Source organism: Pseudophryne corroboree, chromosome 9 (assembly GCF_028390025.1).
Source record: "Pseudophryne corroboree isolate aPseCor3 chromosome 9, aPseCor3.hap2, whole genome shotgun sequence".
Classification (NCBI taxonomy): domain Eukaryota; kingdom Metazoa; phylum Chordata; class Amphibia; order Anura; family Myobatrachidae; genus Pseudophryne; species Pseudophryne corroboree.
The window spans coordinates 150,540,576-150,566,692 of record NC_086452.1 but is presented as its reverse complement, the minus strand read 5'-3'; the positions used below and the strand labels follow the sequence as shown (position 1 = coordinate 150,566,692).

Sequence of the window (26,117 nt, the reverse complement as noted above, 5' to 3'; positions counted from 1 at the left end):
GTCTTACATACTAAGGATCAAAGGACATAATGACCTTTTTCTGTTGTTCTTAAACATTCTCAAACAACGGACCAGTGTTAGGTGTTTTTTTCTAAAAGCAAGCATTTTCCTGCTTTCCTGGTACGATGGTAGGAATATGCCTTCCAGACAGTGTCTTGTGGCTCCTATAGGCTGTGTTATACAATGCAGAGCCAGCCGTAATCAATATGATGCCCTAGGCAAGATTTTAGCTGGTGCCCCCTAGAACCGCTGCTAGTTACGCCTCTGACACTGCTCCCCTTTCCCATCACCCCTCAGTCATAGCAGTCCTAATTTTGGTGCTTCTACCACCTATATTTTAAATAGGAACAGTGCGCACATTCGGCGCGCAGCTCAAAAAGGGGAGTGTTCTTTTGGGAAGGGATATGGCCACACAATAGTACTCCCATTTCAAATTACGCCACACAGCAGTGTAACTTTATTCACATTATATCATGCAATAGTGTCCCTACACGTTACACCAAACAGTAGTACCACGTTAACTTATATACATTACTAATCACAGTAGTGCCCCTTATTCACATTACATCACACTAAATTGCTCCATATTCACAGTACACCACACCATATTGCTCTTTATTCCCATTAGACCACACAGTAATGCCTTTTCTATACATTACACCACACAGTAGAGCACCTTATACACATAATGCCACACATTAGTAATGCCTTTATACACATACCACACAGTAATGTCCCTCACACATATGACACACATTATTAATGTCTTTATAAACATAATGCACCTTACACATTATGCCAACCTTTATTAATGCCCTTATACACATAATGACACACATAATGGCCCTTACACATCTGTCGCACATTATTAATGCATTTATGCACATGACACACATAATGCCCCTTACACATATGCCGAACACTATTGTTCAACAAACTTACCCACACACAGCACTCACACGGCTGCTAACATTGTGACCTCTGCTTTGATACAGATGTGTCCTCATACATCTTGCCTTAATATACCATGCAGCTCCCGTCCAGCTCAGCTAACGGTGGGCGCCTTATTTTCAATGCTATGTGACTAAGACACACAAGCAGCTACTGCTGATTAAAATAATAATTAGCATGCCTATATTCTGTGTGTGACTGTGGCTGTATCTGCATATGGAATGCTACGTTACAGTGATTTCCATGAATGCACTATAATGTAGCATTTTCTATGCAGATACAGCCGCAGTCCCACACAGAATATAGGCATGTCGCATATAATTTTTATCAGCAGAATCTGCCTGTGCCCCTAGGGCCGGCTCTGATACAATGGGATGCACAATTGTCATAAGCTATTTTAAATTAAAATGCTTTACAGTAAAAAGAGAGAGAAGAAGAGGAATAATTGTGACTGTGTTAAATTATACTTTAATGTATGCATTGTGTTTAGGGGACCTATTTATCAAATTACATTTTGCTGGCTATTCCCCCAAAACAGCAATTTTCCTTGGGGGTACCTGCAAAGATTAAGAATCCCCCAAAAGTACTATTGGTGATATCTGCTGTAGTCCCTTCATTTCCGATAGCAGCCTCAGCCCCCCCATAAAATTGCCATTATACTATCACACTGCCTCCACCTCTTCGCCAGGAGTTCTTATTGGAGCCCATTCGCTGGCAACAGCTGTTTGGTAAATTCATGTGAAAATATAAATTTTCACGTTGCAAATTTATACCAAAATTATTTGTCACATCTGCATTAAAAATGTAGATTTTGATAAATACGCCCCTAAGTGTGTTGAGCCCATTTTTGTTTTGTAAATCCTTGATATACTGCTTCTTGTTTCAGGTGACTGATTGTAAAAGTTTTAGAGTACATGATGAAGAGGTCTGTACTTGGAATTTGTCAGTTACAGCATTTTTCAGATTTACTGTTGGGCTTCAGAGAATTAGTGAGCAGGTCTAGGTTCCCAAACTTCAGCTCTTACACCTTTTAAACTTTTTAACTTAAACTTTTAACAAAATGTCACAGACGTCAGACGGCAGCCTTTTCAAGCTCCCCACTCTCTCCTATTTCTGATACCATTGGCTTATTGCTTTATACTTATGCAGGTACACAAATGTGGATTGGTGGGCTTTGTAATACTGGGTTGCATTTTATTCACAAGCAGGCCCTGATGATGAAATTAGTTGTTTTATTGTAAAGCTATTTCCAATGTTATTATTGTTTGCAGCCATCAATGGAGGTAAATTACAAAGTCCACTGCAAAGGGTCTTGGTTTTGCATCAGTGCATGGATATTGGATAATAGACCCAGTGCGCTTCGAAGTGCACAACTTTTTAAACACCCAGGAGACACCTTCACAAACAATAATTGGCCAAATCACTTGCACCCTGCAGCTGAACTACAGAGGTGTGAGCAGAAATCAGTTTCTGAAGACATATCCTGCACAGTTGCCAGTAGCCATTCCGGAGACTCTTGCAACTAATTATACTGTATGTTTCCCAATAAAAGGAGGGGCTGAAGATTTTTGGGTACACCATGAATGTTGAACCAAAATACAACCTCCTGCCCTTTAGTTGCAATCAGGGGCGGATTTTACCTATGGGCTGCAGAACTGCAGCACCCCCAGGTAAAATCCGCCACTCAGTTTCAGTGAACCAGATGCAGTCCGTGTGTGCACTGGGTTCACTGTAATTGGCAGTGACTTCCTATTGGAAGTCCGACCTGTCAGTCACAGACACTACAGGCAGTCCCACTGGGAGGTGTTTCCTCCCTCTGGGACTGCCAGACCGGGCTATGATAATCAGAGAGCTGGCTTCTTGCAGCCACTCCCTGCCTTTCACACAGCCCAATCTGACTTCTATGAGCTGCAGCCAACACAGTCCATAGAAGCCGGTGGTTTACACATGCGTAGTCGCACTGTGGCACTCGTCACCTGCCAGACCCCATGTGCAGGTGCCGGGACCCGGGACTGGCTGTCTCCTCTCCGGGCCTTGGTGTAGCGGCAATCCTTTCAATGCAATATATGATTCAGTTTTACTGTTTGGTTTAGTTTTATTGACACATAGGGTTGTCTTTCCAAGTTTCCATTTTTTTGTATGAAGTTTTTTATTACAAGCAGGGGTGTAGCGAGGGTGGCTCCGGTGGAGCATGAGCTCCAGGCTCCGGAAAAGGTAGAGGGCGCGCTACGTGCTGCTGTACAGGAAGCCGCAAAGCAGGAGGAAAAGAAGCAGAGGAGGCGCACACTGACTTGGACTCGGAGACTAGGTAGGGAACAGGGCAGACAAACAAATTGTAAGCTGCTCAATCATACCTGGAGATAATTATATATCAGGTGCTGGAAGGGGGAGGGGTCACAGACAAACAAACAAAGAGGAAGGGGGGTGCAAATCCCCACCCCCAAATTCCCTTCCACACACTGAAAATTACCTGTAACCATCCCTGAATCTATCTGGTAATAAAATTCAGAGAATTCGTCACAAATGTTTGCAAACACATGTTTAGCTGCTGGCCACTTCACGGCTTCTCTGATACAGCAGTCCTAACTACTTGATAGCAGTACCCACATTGGGCCATGTAATTTGTCACAGTACGCCTCATAATAAAGGCCATTACTAAAACAGTTCCAGACTGAGAGCTAACTTACCAGGGAGCCACCCCCAGGATCTCCCATTGGCACTACAAGGAACAGCATGCCTTCCAAATGCTGCTCCCATTCAATGCCTCATGCACACAAGCAGACAAACAAATTGGAAGCTGCTCAATCATACCTGGAGATAATTATATATCAGGTGCTGGAAGGGAACAGGGCAGGCCAGACACTGACAGCCGGCACATGCCACAGCTCTGCCCGTCCTCTTTATATGTCTCACTCTCTGCTTGTAGCTGTGGAACAGGTTTACTTCTGTTCTGCTATACCCCTCTCTGCCCCGGCTGCTGCTGCAGCACTCCTCTCTGCCCTGGCTGCTGCTGCAGCACCCCTTTCTGCCCTGGATGCTGCTGCACCACCCCTCTCTGCATTAGAAGCTGCAGAGTAACATGTATAAGCGGCTCTACTCTGTGGCATAAAGTGTATTAGGAGTTCTACTGTGTGGTGTAATGTGAATTGGTACTATTCTGTGGCCACTTTCCTCTCCCATGAGCCATGCCCCTAGTTTTTAGTGCGCATATTTGTTGCGCACTGTTCCTATTTTAAACATGGAGGGCGCCCAAAGGAAACTTTCACCCTGACCTCCACAAGGTCTAGAACCAACCCTGTCACCAATTTAGAAGTTTTAATTATTTTCTCTTTTCAAATGTAACATGCACCCAATTCAGTACAGGGGAGGGGGCACCGTAACATACCCTTGCTCCGGGCACCATGGCACCTAGCTACACCTCTGATTACAAGTTTACATTTTTTAATGCATTACTTGGAGTGCATCACACCTGTTCTTGTGCATCTCAACATGGCAGGGCAATATGCATCTCATTTAAACTATATTATATCATGAGGTATGGAGAGGCCAGAAGTATGCAGAGTAGAGAAGTTCATGCAGTATGTTCCAATATCCCAATTATTTATCCTTAATCTCTAACTGGCAAGTCTTAGCATATTATTGTCTTTTATGCACTTATAAACATATTCAGTCAGTTCTGATGTTATTTCTTATCAGATGCGCTGTTATACTGCACATAAATGTATTACTTTAGTAGTATAGGTTTAATAGCGTATATTAAGTATTTCATTATACAGTATAAACATTTCAATGATGCAAACTATTGATTCACAAAATAAAGATGTTATTGGTCAGGATCTTTATTCCCAATATCTACAATCCTGCAATTAGATGATTATTTCATAACGTGTATGTTTTGTGGGGTTTTTTATACTGCAGATTACAAATCATATTATTAGTCATTGAGAGTCAGATAGTTCAAAGAATCAATTGCATTTTCAATTTTCTATTGTCTACTGTACTGATGCTCTTGATGCAATTAATATCAAAGCTTCTACATATTAATCATATTGTTGGTGGTAGATAATGGACTCCTGCATTCCACAGCATGCAATGTAATGGATGAATGCACTGACAGGGGGAGATGCACACATTTTTATTAGTAAAGTAGTTCATAAATTAAAATGGACAGAGAAAATGGATTTTAATTTCAAGTTTTCATGCTTAAACGAGATAACAAGATTTAATGTACATACAAGCACTTATCCCAAGGTAGACATGCAGCATGTTTCTATTAGAGATGAGCGGGTTCGGTTTCTCTGAATCCGAACCCGCCAGAACTTCATGTTTTTTTTCACGGGTCCGAGCGACTCGGATCTTCCCGCCTTGCTCGGTTAACCCGAGCGCGCCCGAACGTCATCATCACGCTGTCGGATTCTCGCTAGGCTCGGATTCTATCGCGAGACTCGGATTCTATATAAGGAGCCGCGCGTCGCCGCCATTTTCACACGTGCATTGAGATTGATAGGGAGAGGACGTGGCTGGCGTCCTCTCCGTTTAGAATAGATTAGAGAGACACTTGATTTACTAATTTTGGGGAGCATTAGGAGTACTCAGTACAGTGCAGAGTTTTGCTGATAGTGACCACCAGTTTTATTTATAATCCGTTCTTTGCCTGAAAAAAGCGATACACAGCACACAGTGACTCAGTCACATACCATATCTGTGTGCACTGCTCAGGCTCAGGCCAGTGTGCTGCATCATCTATTATCTATATATAATATTATATATATCTGTCTGACTGCTCAGCTCACACAGCTTATAATTGTGGGGGAGACTGGGGAGCACTACTGCAGTGCCAGTTATAGGTTATAGCAGGAGCCAGGAGTACATAATATATTATATAGTGAGTGACCACCAGACACACAGTGCAGTTTATTTAATATATCCGTTCTCTGCCTGAAAAAAGCGATACACACAGTGACTCAGTCAGTCACATACCATATCTGTGTGCACTGCTCAGGCTCAGGCCAGTGTGCTGCATCATCTATATATATTATATATCTGTCTGACTGCTCAGCTCACACAGCTTATAATTGTGGGGGAGACTGGGGAGCACTACTGCAGTGCCAGTTATAGGTTATAGCAGGAGCCAGGAGTACATAATATTATATTAAAATTAAACAGTGCACACTTTTGCTGCAGGAGTGCCACTGCCAGTGTGACTAGTGACCAGTGACCTGACCACCAGTATATATAATATTAGTAGTATACTATCTCTTTATCAACCAGTCTATATTAGCAGCAGACACAGTACAGTGCGGTAGTTCACGGCTGTGGCTACCTCTGTGTCGGCACTCGGCAGCCCGTCCATAATTGTATATACCACCTAACCGTGGTTTTTTTTTCTTTCTTTATACATACATACTAGTTACGAGTATACTATCTCTTTATCAACCAGTCTATATTAGCAGCAGACACAGTACAGTGCGGTAGTTCACGGCTGTGGCTACCTCTGTGTCGGCACTCGGCAGCCCGTCCATAATTGTATATACCACCTAACCGTGGTTTTTTTTTCTTTCTTTATACATACATACTAGTTACGAGTATACTATCTCTTTATCAACCAGTCTATATATTAGCAGCAGACACAGTACAGTGCGGTAGTTCACGGCTGTGGCTACCTCTGTGTCGGCACTCGGCAGCCCGTCCATAATTGTATATACCACCTAACCGTGGTTTTTTTTTCTTTCTTTATACATACATACTAGTTACGAGTATACTATCTCTTTATCAACCAGTCTATATATTAGCAGCAGACACAGTACAGTGCGGTAGTTCACGGCTGTGGCTACCTCTGTGTCGGCACTCGGCAGCCCGTCCATAATTGTATATACCACCTAACCGTGGTTTTTTTTTCTTTCTTTATACATACATACTAGTTACGAGTATACTATCTCTTTATCAACCAGTCTATATATTAGCAGCAGACACAGTACAGTGCGGTAGTTCACGGCTGTGGCTACCTCTGTGTCGGCACTCGGCAGCCCGTCCATAATTGTATATACCACCTAACCGTGGTTTTTTTTTCTTTCTTTATACATACATACTAGTTACGAGTATACTATCTCTTTATCAACCAGTCTATATATTAGCAGCAGACACAGTACAGTGCGGTAGTTCACGGCTGTGGCTACCTCTGTGTCGGCACTCGGCAGCCCGTCCATAATTGTATATACCACCTAACCGTGGTTTTTTTTTCTTTCTTTATACATACATACTAGTTACGAGTATACTATCTCTTTATCAACCAGTCTATATATTAGCAGCAGACACAGTACAGTGCGGTAGTTCACGGCTGTGGCTACCTCTGTGTCGGCACTCGGCAGCCAGTCCATAATTGTATATACCACCTAACCGTGGTTTTTTTTTCTTTCTTTATACATACATACTAGTTACGAGTATACTATCTCTTTATCAACCAGTCTATATTAGCAGCAGACACAGTACAGTGCGGTAGTTCACGGCTGTGGCTACCTCTGTGTCGGCACTCGGCAGCCCGTCCATAATTGTATATACCACCTAACCGTGGTTTTTTTTTCTTTCTTTATACATACATACTAGTTACGAGTATACTATCTCTTTATCAACCAGTCTATATATTAGCAGCAGACACAGTACAGTGCGGTAGTTCACGGCTGTGGCTACCTCTGTGTCGGCACTCGGCAGCCCGTCCATAATTGTATATACCACCTAACCGTGGTTTTTTTTTCTTTCTTTATACATACATACTAGTTACGAGTATACTATCTCTTTATCAACCAGTCTATATATTAGCAGCAGACACAGTACAGTGCGGTAGTTCACGGCTGTGGCTACCTCTGTGTCGGCACTCGGCAGCCCGTCCATAATTGTATATACCACCTAACCGTGGTTTTTTTTTCTTTCTTTATACATACATACTAGTTACGAGTATACTATCTCTTTATCAACCAGTCTATATTAGCAGCAGACACAGTACAGTGCGGTAGTTCACGGCTGTGGCTACCTCTGTGTCGGCACTCGGCAGCCCGTCCATAATTGTATATACCACCTAACCGTGGTTTTTTTTCCTTTCTTTATACATACATACTAGTTACGAGTATACTATCTCTTTATCAACCAGTCTATATATTAGCAGCAGACACAGTACAGTGCGGTAGTTCACGGCTGTGGCTACCTCTGTGTCGGCACTCGGCAGCCCGTCCATAATTGTATATACCACCTAACCGTGGTTTTTTTTTCTTTCTTTATACATACATACTAGTTACGAGTATACTATCTCTTTATCAACCAGTCTATATATTAGCAGCAGACACAGTACAGTGCGGTAGTTCACGGCTGTGGCTACCTCTGTGTCGGCACTCGGCAGCCCGTCCATAATTGTATACTAGTATCCAATCCATCCATCTCCATTGTTTACCTGAGGTGCCTTTTAGTTGTGCCTATTAAAATATGGAGAACAAAAATGTTGAGGTTCCAAAATTAGGGAAAGATCAAGATCCACTTCCACCTCGTGCTGAAGCTGCTGCCACTAGTCATGGCCGAGACGATGAAATGCCAGCAACGTCGTCTGCCAAGGCCGATGCCCAATGTCATAGTATAGAGCATGTCAAATCCAAAACACCAAATATCAGTAAAAAAAGGACTCCAAAACCTAAAATAAAATTGTCGGAGGAGAAGCGTAAACTTGCCAATATGCCATTTACCACACGGAGTGGCAAGGAACGGCTGAGGCCCTGGCCTATGTTCATGGCTAGTGGTTCAGCTTCACATGAGGATGGAAGCACTCAGCCTCTCGCTAGAAAAATGAAAAGACTCAAGCTGGCAAAAGCAGCACAGCAAAGAACTGTGCATTCTTCGAAATCCCAAATCCACAAGGAGAGTCCAATTGTGTCGGTTGCGATGCCTGACCTTCCCAACACAGGACGTGAAGAGCATGCGCCTTCCACCATTTGCACGCCCCCTGCAAGTGCTGGAAGGAGCACCCGCAGTCCAGTTCCTGATAGTCAGATTGAAGATGTCAGTGTTGAAGTACACCAGGATGAGGAGGATATGGGTGTTGCTGGCGCTGGGGAGGAAATTGACCAGGAGGATTCTGATGGTGAGGTGGTTTGTTTAAGTCAGGCACCCGGGGAGACACCTGTTGTCCGTGGGAGGAATATGGCCGTTGACATGCCAGGTGAAAATACCAAAAAAATCAGCTCTTCGGTGTGGAGGTATTTCACCAGAAATGCGGACAACAGGTGTCAAGCCGTGTGTTCCCTTTGTCAAGCTGTAATAAGTAGGGGTAAGGACGTTAACCACCTCGGAACATCCTCCCTTATACGTCACCTGCAGCGCATTCATAATAAGTCAGTGACAAGTTCAAAAACTTTGGGTGACAGCGGAAGCAGTCCACTGACCAGTAAATCCCTTCCTCTTGTAACCAAGCTCACGCAAACCACCCCACCAACTCCCTCAGTGTCAATTTCCTCCTTCCCCAGGAATGCCAATAGTCCTGCAGGCCATGTCACTGGCAATTCTGACGAGTCCTCTCCTGCCTGGGATTCCTCCGATGCATCCTTGCGTGTAACGCCTACTGCTGCTGGCGCTGCTGTTGTTGCCGCTGGGAGTCGATGGTCATCCCAGAGGGGAAGTCGTAAGCCCACTTGTACTACTTCCAGTAAGCAATTGACTGTTCAACAGTCCTTTGCGAGGAAGATGAAATATCACAGCAGTCATCCTACTGCAAAGCGGATAACTGAGTCCTTGACAACTATGTTGGTGTTAGACGTGCGTCCGGTATCCGCCGTTAGTTCACAGGGAACTAGACAATTTATTGAGGCAGTGTGCCCCCGTTACCAAATACCATCTAGGTTCCACTTCTCTAGGCAGGCGATACCGAGAATGTACACGGACGTCAGAAAAAGACTCACCAGTGTCCTAAAAAATGCAGTTGTACCCAATGTCCACTTAACCACGGACATGTGGACAAGTGGAGCAGGGCAGGGTCAGGACTATATGACTGTGACAGCCCACTGGGTAGATGTATGGACTCCCGCCGCAAGAACAGCAGCGGCGGCACCAGTAGCAGCATCTCGCAAACGCCAACTCTTTCCTAGGCAGGCTACGCTTTGTATCACCGCTTTCCAGAATACGCACACAGCTGAAAACCTCTTACGGCAACTGAGGAAGATCATCGCGGAATGGCTTACCCCAATTGGACTCTCCTGTGGATTTGTGGCATCGGACAACGCCAGCAATATTGTGTGTGCATTAAATATGGGCAAATTCCAGCACGTCCCATGTTTTGCACATACCTTGAATTTGGTGGTGCAGAATTTTTTAAAAAACGACAGGGGCGTGCAAGAGATGCTGTCGGTGGCCAGAAAAATTGCGGGACACTTTCGGCGTACAGGCACCACGTACAGAAGACTGGAGCACCACCAAAAACTACTGAACCTGCCCTGCCATCATCTGAAGCAAGAAGTGGTAACGAGGTGGAATTCAACCCTCTATATGCTTCAGAGGTTGGAGGAGCAGCAAAAGGCCATTCAAGCCTATACAATTGAGCACGATATAGTAGGTGGAATGCACCTGTCTCAAGTGCAGTGGAGAATGATTTCAACGTTGTGCAAGGTTCTGATGCCCTTTGAACTTGCCACACGTGAAGTCAGTTCAGACACTGCCAGCCTGAGTCAGGTCATTCCCCTCATCAGGCTTTTGCAGAAGAAGCTGGAGGCATTGAAGAAGGAGCTAAAAGGGAGCGATTCCGCTAGGCATGTGGGACTTGTGGATGCAGCCCTTAATTCGCTTAACAAGGATTCACGGGTGGTCAATCTGTTGAAATCAGAGCACTACATTTTGGCCACCGTGCTCGATCCTAGATTTAAAGCCTACCTTGGATCTCTCTTTCCGGCAGACACAGGTCTGCTGGGGTTGAAAGACCTGCTGGTGACAAAATTGTCAAGTCAAGCGGAACGCGACCTGTCAACATCTCCTCCTTCACATTCTCCCGCAACTGGGGGTGCGAGGCAAAGGCTCAGAATTCCGAGCCCACCCGCTGGCGGTGATGCAGGGCAGTCTGGAGCGACTGCTGATGCTGACATCTGGTCCGGACTGAAGGACCTGACAACGATTACGGACATGTCGTCTACTGTCACTGCATATGATTCTCTCAACATTGATAGAATGGTGGAGGATTATATGAGTGACCGCATCCAAGTAGGCACGTCACACAGTCCGTACTTATACTGGCAGGAAAAAGAGGCAATTTGGAGGCCCTTGCACAAACTGGCTTTATTCTACCTAAGTTGCCCTCCCACAAGTGTGTACTCCGAAAGAGTGTTTAGTGCCGCCGCTCACCTTGTCAGCAATCGGCGTACGAGGTTACATCCAGAAAATGTGGAGAAGATGATGTTCATTAAAATGAATTATAATCAATTCCTCCGCGGAGACATTGACCAGCAGCAATTGCCTCCACAAAGTACACAGGGAGCTGAGATGGTGGATTCCAGTGGGGACGAATTGATAATCTGTGAGGAGGGGGATGTACACGGTGATATATCGGAGGGTGAAGATGAGGTGGACATCTTGCCTCTGTAGAGCCAGTTTGTGCAAGGAGAGATTAATTGCTTCTTTTTTGGGGGGGGTCCAAACCAACCCGTCATATCAGTCACAGTCGTGTGGCAGACCCTGTCACTGAAATGTTGGGTTGGTTAAAGTGTGCATGTCCTGTTTTGTTTATACAACATAAGGGTGGGTGGGAGGGCCCAAGGACAATTCCATCTTGCACCTCTTTTTTCTTTTCTTTTTCTTTGCATCATGTGCTGATTGGGGAGGGTTTTTTGGAAGGGACATCCTGCGTGACACTGCAGTGCCACTCCTAGATGGGCCCGGTGTTTGTGTCGGCCACTAGGGTCGCTAATCTTACTCACACAGTCAGCTACCTCATTGCGCCTCTTTTTTTCTTTGCGTCATGTGCTGTTTGGGGAGGGTTTTTTGGAAGGGACATCCTGCGTGACACTGCAGTGCCACTCCTAGATGGGCCCGGTGTTTGTGTCGGCCACTAGGGTCGCTAATCTTACTCACACAGCTACCTCATTGCGCCTCTTTTTTTCTTTGCGTCATGTGCTGTTTGGGGAGGGTTTTTTTGAAGGGACATCCTGCGTGACACTGCAGTGCCACTCCTAGATGGGCCCGGTGTTTGTGTCGGCCACTAGGGTCGCTTATCTTACTCACACAGCGACCTCGGTGCAAATTTTAGGACTAAAAATAATATTGTGAGGTGTGAGGTATTCAGAATAGACTGAAAATGAGTGTAAATTATGGTTTTTGAGGTTAATAATACTTTGGGATCAAAATGACCCCCAAATTCTATGATTTAAGCTGTTTTTTAGTGTTTTTTGAAAAAAACACCCGAATCCAAAACACACCCGAATCCGACAAAAAAAATTCGGTGAGGTTTTGCCAAAACGCGTTCGAACCCAAAACACGGCCGCGGAACCGATCCCGAAACCAAAACACAAAACCCGAAAAATTTCAGGCGCTCATCTCTAGTTTCTATACAGAGTAATAGCAGTGGTGCTGTGTTTAACATATTCTAAAGCATGATTTGTGCACAGAAGCATATGGTGCACTGCATGGATCAAGAGAGAGAGAGAAATTCCTCAGGGAATATCAATAACATGAAGCATGAATACGACATAATGTAACACCAGCCAACATTACATGCTACAGCAGAGCTGGTAAATCACCTATGGTGTATTGTGCAGCTACCGTCATTGCAAGTGCATACAGAGCACATCTGTCAAATGACTACTTAAGTCAGCACAGCTTCTTGTTAAACCTTCACAGACAATAAGGTCCTGTTTTTGTTTTGTTCTTGATGTTTTTCTCCATGAAGGTAATGCACATGTCAGTGGCCAACAGACAGAAATGATTTATTACAACTGGTACCCAGTAACAAGGAATAGCTCAGAGCCCACGTTGTTAGTACTCATGTTTTCTGTTTAAAAAAACCCCAACTGCACTGTCTGGCATATAACGTTCAGTGGGGGGCACTGTGCGGCATAACGCGAATTGGGGGCATTGTGTGGCATACAATGTACATTTTTCAGGGGCCTAACATTTGAGTTCCAGCTGGTGACAGTAGTAATTAAAAAAAAGCATCTTATACGTTTATTTACACTATGAAAGTCCCAACAATTCTAACTCCCCCTCAGCATCACTGCCCTCGCCCTCCCTCTAACTCCCCCTCAGTGTCCCTGCCCTCACCCTCCCTCTAACTCCCCCTCAGTGTCACTGCCCTCACCCTGCCTCTAACCCCCCTCAGTATCCCTGCCCTCACCCTCCCCATAACTACGCCTCAATGTACCTGCCCTCACCCTCTCCTGTAACTCCCCCTCTGTGTCCTGGGGGGGGGGGGGGGTGCCAGTCTCTTATTTTGCCATGAGCGCTCAGGCTCCTAGATACACCCCTGTATGTTAGCTCCTACTATTATTATTATATTCCTGTATGAGACTTTATTTACATGTATAATGCTACTAATAACGATATAGCTATCATGGCCAGCTTGTATTATTTCCACCTACAGATGGCTCCAGAAAGCCCTTACTGTGTTTGCCTGGAAGATTGTGAGTGATGTAGCAGATGCTTACAGTGCAATTCCCATGGACAAAGCCTCTGATAATCGGCAGTTAGCAATTATATGGCTTACCATAGTCATATAGGTGCTAATCCAGAACTGACCGCACTTGTGCACCAAATTGCAGGTGTAAAATGCATTCAATAAAATAGCTGCATATGCATGTACAAAGATTCAAGAACTGCAAGTAGTGTCTTACCTAACATTTTTGGGATGGGTCATTCATTTTGCAAACTCCCCACCCCCAACATTTGATATTATGAAAGAAGGACTCTGTGTGTACCACATGTGCACACCAGAAGAGGGTCTAGGCTTTGCATCATGCACACAGTCCCATCACTTAGGCCATGCCAGTGCTCCCAGAGCAGCTAGACTGCCCCCAGGTTCACATGCGTATATAACATCTATTCAGTTTGCACAGAGTGCTCCCCAGTGGGGACAGTGGGGAGGCATTTCCCCCCTGTATGCTACACATTGCCCCCGAGTGCTCATCTCCCATGGCTGGCTCCTCTTGAATCCTTCTGGCTCTTTGTTCTGCATGCACAGTACACACAGTGCAGGGCATCACCCGAGTACCATTCATCAGCATTACCAACGTGATGTGTCACGTGATGCTGTTTAGGGGACCCGGGAGCTGTTCTGCACTGTATGCACTGTGTATGCAGAGCACAGAGCCACGACAGACTCCCACAACACTTAGCCATTCCTTCAGTGCTGAGCCACCATGCTGTCAACTTAATGACGTGACGCCATGGCTGTGGGAGTGACTATCAGACAAGGGATAGCCATCAGTGGCCATTGATGGTAAAATGGTTAGTAACCATAAATGGTTGTAAACTGTGTAATGGATGACCATCGTTGGTTACACTAACCGATGGTCATCCTTATTCCTTCCCTGACTGGCCTGTGGGCCAATCAGAACTTGGGGCCACCTTGTTAAAAAAATAAAAAAATAAAAGAAAGAACCATCGTTCTGTACCATTGATGGCGGGAAATCATCTGGTTCTCTCTTGATGGTAAAAGTATTTGACATCGTCCATAAATCATAGATGATTTGAAAACATTGATGGTCAATGGCCATCCCTATACCAGACTTCCACCACTCCCACTGTGTACCCACCTCAAGAGTCTGACTTTGTGACTGTCTGCGAGTGACACAGTCAGACAGACTCAAATGCAAGGGAATGGTACCCAGTGCGGATATCACCCCCCCCCCCCCCTCATTAGTATGCCACTGACTGCAACAGTCTGCACAAGTAGCATTGGGCAATTACAGCCATGCTTAGCTTTAACCATTTACCTTGGTTATGAAATACTAATTTGTTATTACATTTAACCACTTAACTGGATATTTTTCCCTTCAATCCTGTTCATAACATTGTTTAAAAAAAAAAACTAATTTATTAAATATAGTAATGGGATCTTCTGGTCAAAAACTGGGGGTCTCAGTGGGACGGTATCCTGATGATGGTGTCTAGTTAGACAATCAATAGATATACCATATGTTAGACAGACATTAGGTCGACAGGGTCAAAAGGTTGACATGAAAAAAGGTAGACAGTACAAAAGGTCAAGAGGGTCAAAAGGGCGACATGAAAATGTTTGACATGAAAAAGGTAGACACAGTTTGTTTTTTAATTTGACATGTTTTTGGACTATTTCATACCTTCTCTATCCATGTCGGCATAGAGTTAGTTATAAGTCTTGTGGCGAGCACAGCGAGCCACCGAGCCCAAAGCATGACGAGTGAAGCGAGCCCCACAAGGGGACACCTTTCTACGATTGGGGGTCCCAGATGACAAAACTATCCACACAAACCCCAAAAATGCAAAAAAATGGTATCTACCTTTTCATGTCGTTCTTTTGACCCTGTCGACCTAATGTCTGTCTAACATGTGGTGTCTATTGACTGTCTAACTAAACACTGTCGACCTAATGTCTGTCTAACATGTGGTGTCTATTGACTGTCTAACTAGACACTGTCGACCTAATGTCTGTCTAACATGTGGTGTCTATTGACTGTCTAACTAGACATTGTCGACCTAATGTCTGTCTAACATGTGGTGTCTATTGACTGTCTAACTAGACACTGTCGACCTAATGTCTGTCTAACATGTGGTGTCTATTGACTGTCTAACTAGACACTGTCGACCTAATGTCTGTCTAACATGTGGTGTCTATTGACAGTCTAACTAGACACTGTCTACCTATCATCCCACACCCCAGTGGGACAGCGTGGTCGAATGTGATATGACCATGCCAGTTAAGTGTGTAAAAATAATAATAATCCCCATATTATTGAGGTATAAAATCAGGCGCAAAGATTCTCAATATAAAAATTAATATATAAAGTAAAATGACACTTAGAGTAATCAATATGCAGCTCCCATGTGATAATCTGCAGTTATCAGAAAGAAATCATAAAAGAGATAAAAGAAAGAGAGCGCAATAATACAATAGTATAATTCAATATATCACACACTTATTATTTATTTTAAATAGTATAAACATATGACCCATATTGATTTAAATAACGATTAGACAATTAAAAGAGCTCAATGGTTTGTATTGGGTTAATAGAGTGCAGTCCCGCTGAAGATTAGAAGAAAAAATCTGTGTATCAAGTGTATCACAGCTGGCCAACTTAAAAATCAACCACCGTAAACAAAATCCTTTGTATAACTTTGTATGATTCAAGGATCAGCAACGAGCCCCAGGCGGGCTCTTCTCACCGGGGAGAATGTTTCTACCGCCGATAGTATCCGGAACTAAGTATCGATGCTGGAGACCTAAGTGTGTTTTAGCCGTGAAGTCAGTATTTGTACACACACTCACATTCAAAGGATCGCCAGTGTTCACGGAAGGTCGCGGTTCAGGTGCAGAGAGTAATACCAATCTCCGAGCTGTATAGAGCCGTGGTAGAAGGATAAACGGTGGTTTTAATTATTTTCATCCTCAGGTCTGTGTACTGCAATTACCCTAACCAAGGTGGTCCTTGACGCCTTTCTCCGCTCCTATGGACCTGTGGTTTCATCATCAGAAGAATTTCAAATGTCCAGAGTGTCAAGGATTTAAACAGGCATCCTCCACTCGGAATGGAGTTCCTATAATTGAGCAATTAGAGGCACTTGTGTGTGTTCATCCAGCCTGCAATCAGCTGGTCAATAGAACTTTCACATAAAAACATAGTAATAATTCTGTATTTAGTTTATTATTAATAAATATATAGACATCATTTAAATTAAACCTTTATGTCCTTAGCGTGATATACATTAAAACATATATATAATACATTTATTTTATAATTTTATAAGCATCCATTAGAGGCGTTGCTAGGAAAAGACGATACATAATACAGGGATGGAAGAAGTGCTCCTGAACTGTGGGGGTCATTCCGAGTTGTTCGCTCGGTAAATTTCTTCGCATCGCAGCGATTTTCCGCTTAGTGCGCATGCGCAATGTTCGCACTGCGACTGCGCCAAGTAAATTTGCTATGCAGTTAGGAATTTTACTCACGGCTTTTTCTTCGTTCTGGTGATCGTAATGTGATTGACAGGAAGTGGGTGTTTCTGGGCGGAAACAGGCCGTTTTATGGGCGTGTGGGAAAAAACGCTACCGTTTCTGGGAAAAACGCGGGAGTGGCTGGAGAAACGGAGGAGTGTCTGGGCGAACGCTGGGTGTGTTTGTGACGTCAAACCAGGAACGACAAGCACTGAACTGATCGCAGATGCCGAGTAAGTCTGGAGCTACTCAGAAACTGCACAGAGATGTCTTTTCGCAATATTGCGAATCTTTCGTTCGCAATTTTAAGAAGCTAAGATTCACTCCCAGTAGGCGGCGGCTTAGCGTGTGTAAAGCTGCTAAAAGCAGCTTGCGAGCGAACAACTCGGAATGACCCCCTGTGTTCCCTACGGCCTAGTGAGCTAAAGCTTCGATAGAGTCAGCATATTGGATTTTAACCTGCATGTTGCAGGTTCAAATCCCGCAATAAGTTTTAACAAAAAGAAAAATAATATATATAGTATATGTGTCTATTATTTAGTTTTGCATTCAATAATCATATTTTTATTCTTTTGTTTCTATTTTTTTTATATTTTTACTCTCTCTCTCTCTCTCTCTATACAGTGCCGTTTCTAGCGGCGGGCGAGCCGTGCAACCGCACGGGGCGCCCGCCGCGGCACTTTGTGACTACTCCTCTCCTCCCTCTCTCATCCCCCGAGCGCTCCTGCTCGGGGGGCGGGGCTTCGCGGAATGACGCGTTTGCGTCGTGACGTCACGACGCAAACGCGTCATTTCGCGAAGCCCCGCCCCCCGAGCAGGAGCGCTCGGGGGAAGAGAGAGGGAGGAGAGGAGGACTGGAGATAACCATCGACAGAGGAGGCGGCCGGCGCGCGGGACCCGAAGAGCGGCAAGTTGTAAGTATACTATTCTCTCTCTCCCTCCCTCCCCCCCCCCCACTTGACACCTGCCGCACTGTGTAAAATGGGGACACCTGCCGCACTGTGTAAAATGGGGGCACCTGCCGCACTGTGTAAATGGGGATACCTGCCGCACTGTGTAAAATGGGGGCACCTGCCGCACTGTGTAAAATGGGGATACCTGCCGCACTGTGTAAAATGGGGATACCTGCCGCACTGTGTAAAATGGGGACACCTGCCGCACTGTGTAAAATGGGGGCACCTGCCGCACTGTGTAAAATGGGGGCACCTGCCGCACTGTGTAAATGGGGATACCTGCCGCACTGTGTAAAATGGGGGCACCTGCCGCACTGTGTAAATGGGGATACCTGCCGCACTGTGTAAATGGGGATACCTGCCTGCGTACTGTGTAAAATGGGGACACCTGCGTGCGTACTGTGTAAAATGGGGACACCTGCCAGCGTACTGTGTAAAATGGGGACACCTGCCTGCGTACTGCCTGCCTGCCTGCCTGCCTATCTGCCTGCCGCACTTTGTAAAATGGGGACACCTGCCTGCCGCACTTTGTAAAATGGGGACACCTGCCTGCCGCACTTTGTAAAATGGGGACACCTGCCTGCCGCGCTGTGTAATATGGGGACACTTGCCTGGTGTAATGTGTAAAAAGGGGACTTTTTTATTTTTATTTTTTCCCCCTGTGGTGGGTGTGATATCAGACGAGGCCACGCCCACTGTAATGAGACCACGCCCATTTCAATCAGGCCACACAGCCTTGTCGGGAGCGCGCATGCTTTTTTTCTGGCTATATGGGGGGGGGGGGGGGACGCAATTTTTTTTATAGCAATGGGGGGGGGCGCATTTTGAAATCTCGCACTGGGAGCCAAATTGTCTAGAAACGGCCCTGTCTCTCTCTCTCTCTCTATATATATATATATATATATCCCAAGATTGCCCCGTCACTCCTCCAGATCAGCTGGCTGTGGTGCCCTTCCTTGTGGACCAGCCGGCCCACCAACGTATAGCAAAAGAAATCAGGTGGCACTCACAGACTTGTAGCTTTGTGGAAACAAACTTCACCCCGTGAAGATATTTAATGTGAAACAGGTAACGTTTTGGGGACGTATCCCCTTCCTCAGACAGTTCAACAATGCAAACAACAGTGTATAAATACCATAAAATGACCCCACTTACCCCCACCATCATGACTCCCAGCTGCGCGGACCACGGCGTGTCTCGGCGTCTCCCGGCCCGCACTTCCGGCTTCGACGTCACCGCCCGACCGGAAGTGACTCGTTCAGGCTTCGCCGGTCACCATGACAACGCGCTGGGAGCACTGTGAATATAGACAGAACACGGCACAAATACATTACTATTAAAAACTGACCATGTGTAAAAAATGACACACATCTCAAAGAGCGCTCACTTGGAGCTGGAGTGTGTCAATAAAAGCAAACATGTATGTGATAATCAAACATAAAACTTTAAGACATAAACATAAATAAACATTAAAATTATTTGGAACCTAACTTACAACACGCAGTCTGGCACAGATGGACATGATATATTACCAACTCCCCAGTGCAGCAAATTCTTAGACTTAGTCAAAATTCACTGGAGGTGGAAGGACATGGATGGCTATACTTTTGGGAAAACAGTTATTCATTAGCCAAAAGCTGTCCCTGCTAAATATGAGCGGCTCTAATGCAGGCTCCCGAACTCTATGCGATGATGCTACTAAATCAATATGGTTTAACTGCACGGGGCATTCTCCATCTAGGAGCTGGCTCATTGGCAGGGACTTCAGTGGGAAGAGTTTTTTTTTTTTAAATTAAATAAATCATAAACACCTTAATTTTTTTGTAACCTAGAGGAAGTTGATTAATCCTAAGGACTCATTTAACCCTCTAGGAGCTAAGCAATCCAGGCGAAAAATCCACCTGGATTCTAGCTGTAACAATTTTTTCCCCCTGTCACCACCTCTTATGGACGCTGGGACATGATCAATGGCCCTATACCTCAGGCTGGCCAACGTGTGATGCTGTGTGGCAAAATGCCTGGCCACTGGTTGGTCGCTGGTCACGCCGCCCGGTTTCCGGTCATGTCCACCAGGAAGTGACACGTACCTTGATCCGACCAGCTGACGTGTTGGGGCTGAAAGAGAGGTTACCATAGAAACCACTCTGTTACTAACATATAAAATGTAAACAAACTACATGTGCAATACTTTATAAGTATGTCGGAAACAGCGTTGCTATATTTGCTCTTATAAAGTATTGCACATGTAGTTTGTTTACATTTTGTATGTTAGTAACGGAGTGGTTTCTATGGTAACCTCTCTTTCAGCCCCAACACGTCAGCTGGTCGGATCAAGGTACGTGTCACTTCCTGGTGGACATGACCGGAAACCGGGCGGCGTGATTGGAGGCAGCGAGGAGGACTAGTATGGGTTTAAGGTATTTAAACACTTAATTTTTGTTTGTATGGTTATCCTGATGAAGGGGCTGCGACCCCGAAACTGTTGATATGATGACAGCACTGCAATAAAGCACTTTATGCACCTTTGAAAGACTCCAAGTGCCGCCTGTTTGGGAAATAATATATATATATATATATATATATATATATATATATATATATATATATCTTCCATCCCTGACAAAAGAAGAAACAATTATTGCTATTATGTTTCTCAAATTAATCTATCATAATGCAACATTGAAATTCACAGTAAATATATTTAGAACATGCTCATATATCACATGGCATGCAGACAAAAGTAAATCTGGAGAATTGTCTAGACATTTCTATCATAGGTGTTATATCTATAGGAATACGGTTTCACACAGATAAATAACTCCATCTGAATACATTACAAGACTAATGAAAAGATATATATATATATATATATATATATATATATATATACACTGCTCAAAAAAATAAAGGGAACACTAAAATAACACATCCTAGATCTGAATGAATGAAATATTCTTATTAAATACTTTGTTCGTTACATAGTTGAATGAACTGACAACAAAATCACACAAAAATTATCAATGGAAATCAAATTTATTAACCCATGGAGGTCTGGATTTGGAGTCACACTCAAAATTAAAGTGGAAAAGCACACTACAGGCTGATCCAACTTTGATGTAATGTCCTTAAAACAAGTCAAATTGAGGCTTAGTAGTGTGTGTGTGGCCTCCACATGCCTGTATGACCTCCCTACAATGCCTGGGCATGCTCCTGATGAGGTGGCGGATGGTCTCCTGAGGGATATCCTCCCAGACCTGGACTAAAGCATCCGCCAACTCCTGGACAGTCTGTGGTGCAACGTGGTGTTGGTGGATGGAGCGAGACATGATGTCCCAGATGTGCTCAATTGGATTCAGGTCTGGTCTATGGGCAGGCCAGTCTATAGCATCAATGCCTTCGTCTTGCAGGAACTGCTCACACACTCCAGCCACATGAGGTCTAGCATTGCATTAGGAGGAACCCAGGGCCAACCGCACCAGCATATGGTCTCATAAGGGGTCTGAGGATCTCATCTCGGTACCTAATGGCAGTCAGGCTACCTCTGGCGAGCACATGGAGGGCTGTGTGGCCCCCCAAAGAAATGCCACCCCACACCATTACTGACCCACTGCCAAGCCGGTCATGCTGGAGGATGTTGCAGACAGCAGAACATTCTCCTTGGTGTCTCCAGACTCTGTCACGTCTGTCACATGTGCTCAGTGAGAACCTGCTTTCATCTGTGAAGAGCACAGGGCACCAGTGGCGAATTTGCCAATCTTGGTGTTCTCTGGCAAATGCCAAACGTCCTGCACGGTGTTGGGCTGTAAGCACAACGCCCACCTGTGGAGGTTGGGCCCTCATACCACCCTCATGGAGTCTGTTTCTGATAGTTTGAGTAGACACATGCACATTTGTGGCTTGCTGGAGGTAATTTTGCAGGGCTCTGGCAGTGCTCCTCCTGTTCCTCCTTGCACAAAGACAGAGGTCGTGGTCCTCCTGCTGGGTTGTTGCCCTTCTACGGCCTCCTCCACATCTCCTGATGTACTGGCCTGTCTCCTGGTAGCGCCTCCATGCTCTGGACAATATGCTGACAGACACCGCAAATCTTCTTGCCACAGCTCGCATTGATGTGCCATCCTGGATGAGCTGCACTACCTGAGCCACTTGTATGGGTTGTAGACTCCGTCTCATGCTACCACTAGAGTGAAAGCACCGCCAGCTTTCAAAAGTGACCAAAACATCAGCCAGAAAGCATAGGAGCTGAGAAGTGGTCTGTGGTCACCACCTGCAGAACAACTCCTTTATTGGGGTTGTCTTGCTAATTGCCTATAATTGTTCCCTTTATTTTTTTGAGCAGTGTATATACAATTCATATCAATGCACTCAATTCATTAACCGAAGAGAGAATGAGGAAAACTCTTACTTTCCACTAACAGACTTCATAAGTGACCGGTATTCAAATAAATACAGATGTATCCTCATACAGCGTTGCTCATAGCGCACTATTTAGGGTCCTGTGTCGTGAGTTGGAAATAACGTTATGGCGTGCGTTATGTCCCGCGCCATGTAATACACAGTTTAACCGCTGGGTGGCGAATGCTCCACGTTGAGACTAGAGTGCTGAATACAATGCTGTGACAGTAAGCAGTGATCTGTGAAAGGCTGGCCAATCATGTTCTTCCCTTTATAAAAAAATCCCTTTCCACAAATTACAGAGCCACGCTGCCGCCCGTTCAGTCAATTAATTTTTTCGTTACGTTGTGTACAAAATACCGGATAGCATTAATATGACTCCCAGATGGTCAACAGCCACACTGCCGCCCGATCACGCTAGATATGGATATTAGTATTAGCATAACAGCATTCATATTTCGGACTAGCTTCGGCAGAAATATTGAATGCAAAGTGCACTCGGTCCCTACTGTACCTCATGATGGTATCCGTATTCAATCCGTTTTTTTTTTTTTAAAGCACTCAGATACAACACATCACATATATACCCGGAGGGCCTTCCTGTGTTGTGGTCGGCTGTGGCCTAACGAGAACAGCGTCCGCCTGCAATGCTTGCACGCGTGGGTTCGATACCCATTAGTGCTTGATCACTGCTAGGGACAATGTTAAAGTTGTGGCAGATGCGTTGACCATAACTATTTTTTTTTGTGTATTTAGATATTCTATTTTAATACAATAAAGTTTTTTGGTGTATTGCAAAAGTACTCTTCTACTAAATACAAGGCCAAGCTGCTGCCCTGTTCACGCTATTCATCTAGTCGTTACGTTGGGTACAAAATGATGGATAACATTAGCATAAGCAGCAATCCTATTTCGGACTAGCTTTGTGTCTCTGTTGTTTCAAATGGGCAGAAATATTGAATGCAAAGTGCAACTGGGTACCTACAGTATCTCATAAAATGCACAACAGTGGTATATTCATTTGCCGGCGAATTGCCGCAAAAGTCGAAAAACGGGCCGTTTTCGACAAAAAAACATGTCGAATTGGATTCGACAATGCAATACAGTATTTTTCGACAAATAAACGGACGTTTCAGATTTGACTTTTTGCAATTCGACATGTTCAAAATTCGACATGTCTGCAGTGGTAAAAATTAGAGATGAGCGGGTTCGGTTTCTTTGAATCCGAACCCGCACGAACTTCACTTTTTTTTCCACGGGTCCGAGCGACTCGGATCTTCCCGCCTTGCTCGGTTAACCCGAGCGCGCCCGAACGTCATCATGACGCTGTCGGATTCTCGCGAGGCTCGGATTCTATCGCGAGACTCGGATTCTATATAAGGAGCCGCGCGTCGCCGCCATTTTCACTCGTGCATTGAGATTGATAGGGAGAGGACGTGTCTGGCGTCCTCTCCATTAGAATAGAGATAGATAGATTAGATAGAGAGAGATTGTGCAGAGTCGCAGACAGAGTTAGTTTACCACAGTCAGTGACCAGTGCAGTTGCTAGTTAACTTTTATTTAATATAATATATCCGTTCACTTCTCTCTGCTATATCCGTTCTCTGCCTGAAAAAAAAAACGATACACAGCACAGTCAGTCACACAGTGTGACTCAGTCTGTGTGCACTCAGCTCAGCCCAGTGTGCTGCACAGTCATCAATGTATAAATTAAAAGCTTATAATTAATTGTGGGGGAGACTGGGGAGCACTGCAGGTTGTTAGCAGGAGCCAGGAGTACAATTATATTAATTAACAGTGCACACTTTTGCTGCAGGAGTGGTGACCAGTGCCTGACCACCAGTATAGTATTGTTGTATACTACTAATATCTCTTTAAATATCAACCAGTCTATATTAGCAGCAGACACAGTACAGTGCGGTAGTTCACGGCTGTGGCTACCTCTGTGTCGGCACACGGCAGGCAGTCCGTCCGACCAGAATTGTATTATTTATTATTATATACCTACCACCTAACCGTGGTTTTTTTTTCATTCTTTATACCGTCATAGTGTCATCCTAATTGTTACGAGTATACTACTATCTCTTTATCAACCAGTGTACAGTGCGGTAGTTCACGGCTGTGGCTACCTCTGTGTCGGCACACGGCAGGCAGTCCGTCCGACCAGAATTGTATTATTTATTATTATATACCTACCACCTAACCGTGGTTTTTTTTTCATTCTTTATACCGTCATAGTGTCATCCTAATTGTTACGAGTATACTACTATCTCTTTATCAACCAGTGTACAGTGCGGTAGTTCACGGCTGTGGCTACCTCTGTGTCGGCACACGGCAGGCAGTCCGTCCGACCAGAATTGTATTATTTATTATTATATACCTACCACCTAACCGTGGTTTTTTTTTCATTCTTTATACCGTCATAGTGTCATCCTAATTGTTACGAGTATACTACTATCTCTTTATCAACCAGTGTACAGTGCGGTAGTTCACGGCTGTGGCTACCTCTGTGTCGGCACACGGCAGGCAGTCCGTCCGACCAGAATTGTGTTATTTATTATTATATACCTACCACCTAACCGTGGTTTTTTTTTCATTCTTTATACCGTCATAGTGTCATCCTAATTGTTACGAGTATACTACTATCTCTTTATCAACCAGTGTACAGTGCGGTAGTTCACGGCTGTGGCTACCTCTGTGTCGGCACACGGCAGGCAGTCCGTCCGACCAGAATTGTATTATTTATTATTATATACCTACCACCTAACCGTGGTTTTTTTTTCATTCTTTATACCGTCATAGTGTCATCCTAATTGTTACGAGTATACTACTATCTCTTTATCAACCAGTGTACAGTGCGGTAGTTCACGGCTGTGGCTACCTCTGTGTCGGCACACGGCAGGCAGTCCGTCCGACCAGAATTGTATTATTTATTATTATATACCTACCACCTAACCGTGGTTTTTTTTTCATTCTTTATACCGTCATAGTGTCATCCTAATTGTTACGAGTATACTACTATCTCTTTATCAACCAGTGTACAGTGCGGTAGTTCACGGCTGTGGCTACCTCTGTGTCGGCAGTCGGCAGGCAGTCCGTCCATCCATAATTGTATTATTATTATAATATATACCACCTAACCGTGGTTTTTTTTTCATTCTTTATACCGTCGTCATAGTGTCATACTAGTTGTTACGAGTATACTACTATCTCTTTATCAACCAGTGTACAGTGCGGTAGTTCACGGCTGTGGCTACCTCTGTGTCGGCAGTCGGCAGGCAGTCCGTCCATCCATAATTGTATTATTATTATAATATATACCACCTAACCGTGGTTTTTTTTTCATTCTTTATACCGTCGTCATAGTGTCATACTAGTTGTTACGAGTATACTACTATCTCTTTATCAACCAGTGTACAGTGCGGTAGTTCACGGCTGTGGCTACCTCTGTGTCGGCAGTCGGCAGGCAGTCCGTCCATCCATAATTGTATTATTATTATAATATATACCACCTAACCGTGGTTTTTTTTTCATTCTTTATACCGTCGTCATAGTGTCATACTAGTTGTTACGAGTATACTACTATCTCTTTATCAACCAGTGTACAGTGCGGTAGTTCACGGCTGTGGCTACCTCTGTGTCGGCAGTCGGCAGGCAGTCCGTCCATCCATAAT

General features: G+C 44.6%; 1 long non-coding RNA gene across 1 annotated transcript in view; it reads left to right on the top strand.

Annotated features, from left to right (window-relative positions):
• The window catches only part of LOC134956831 (uncharacterized), a 132,701-nt gene that overhangs the window by 93,634 nt on the left and 12,950 nt on the right, over positions 1–26,117 (top strand). The window lies entirely within an intron of this gene.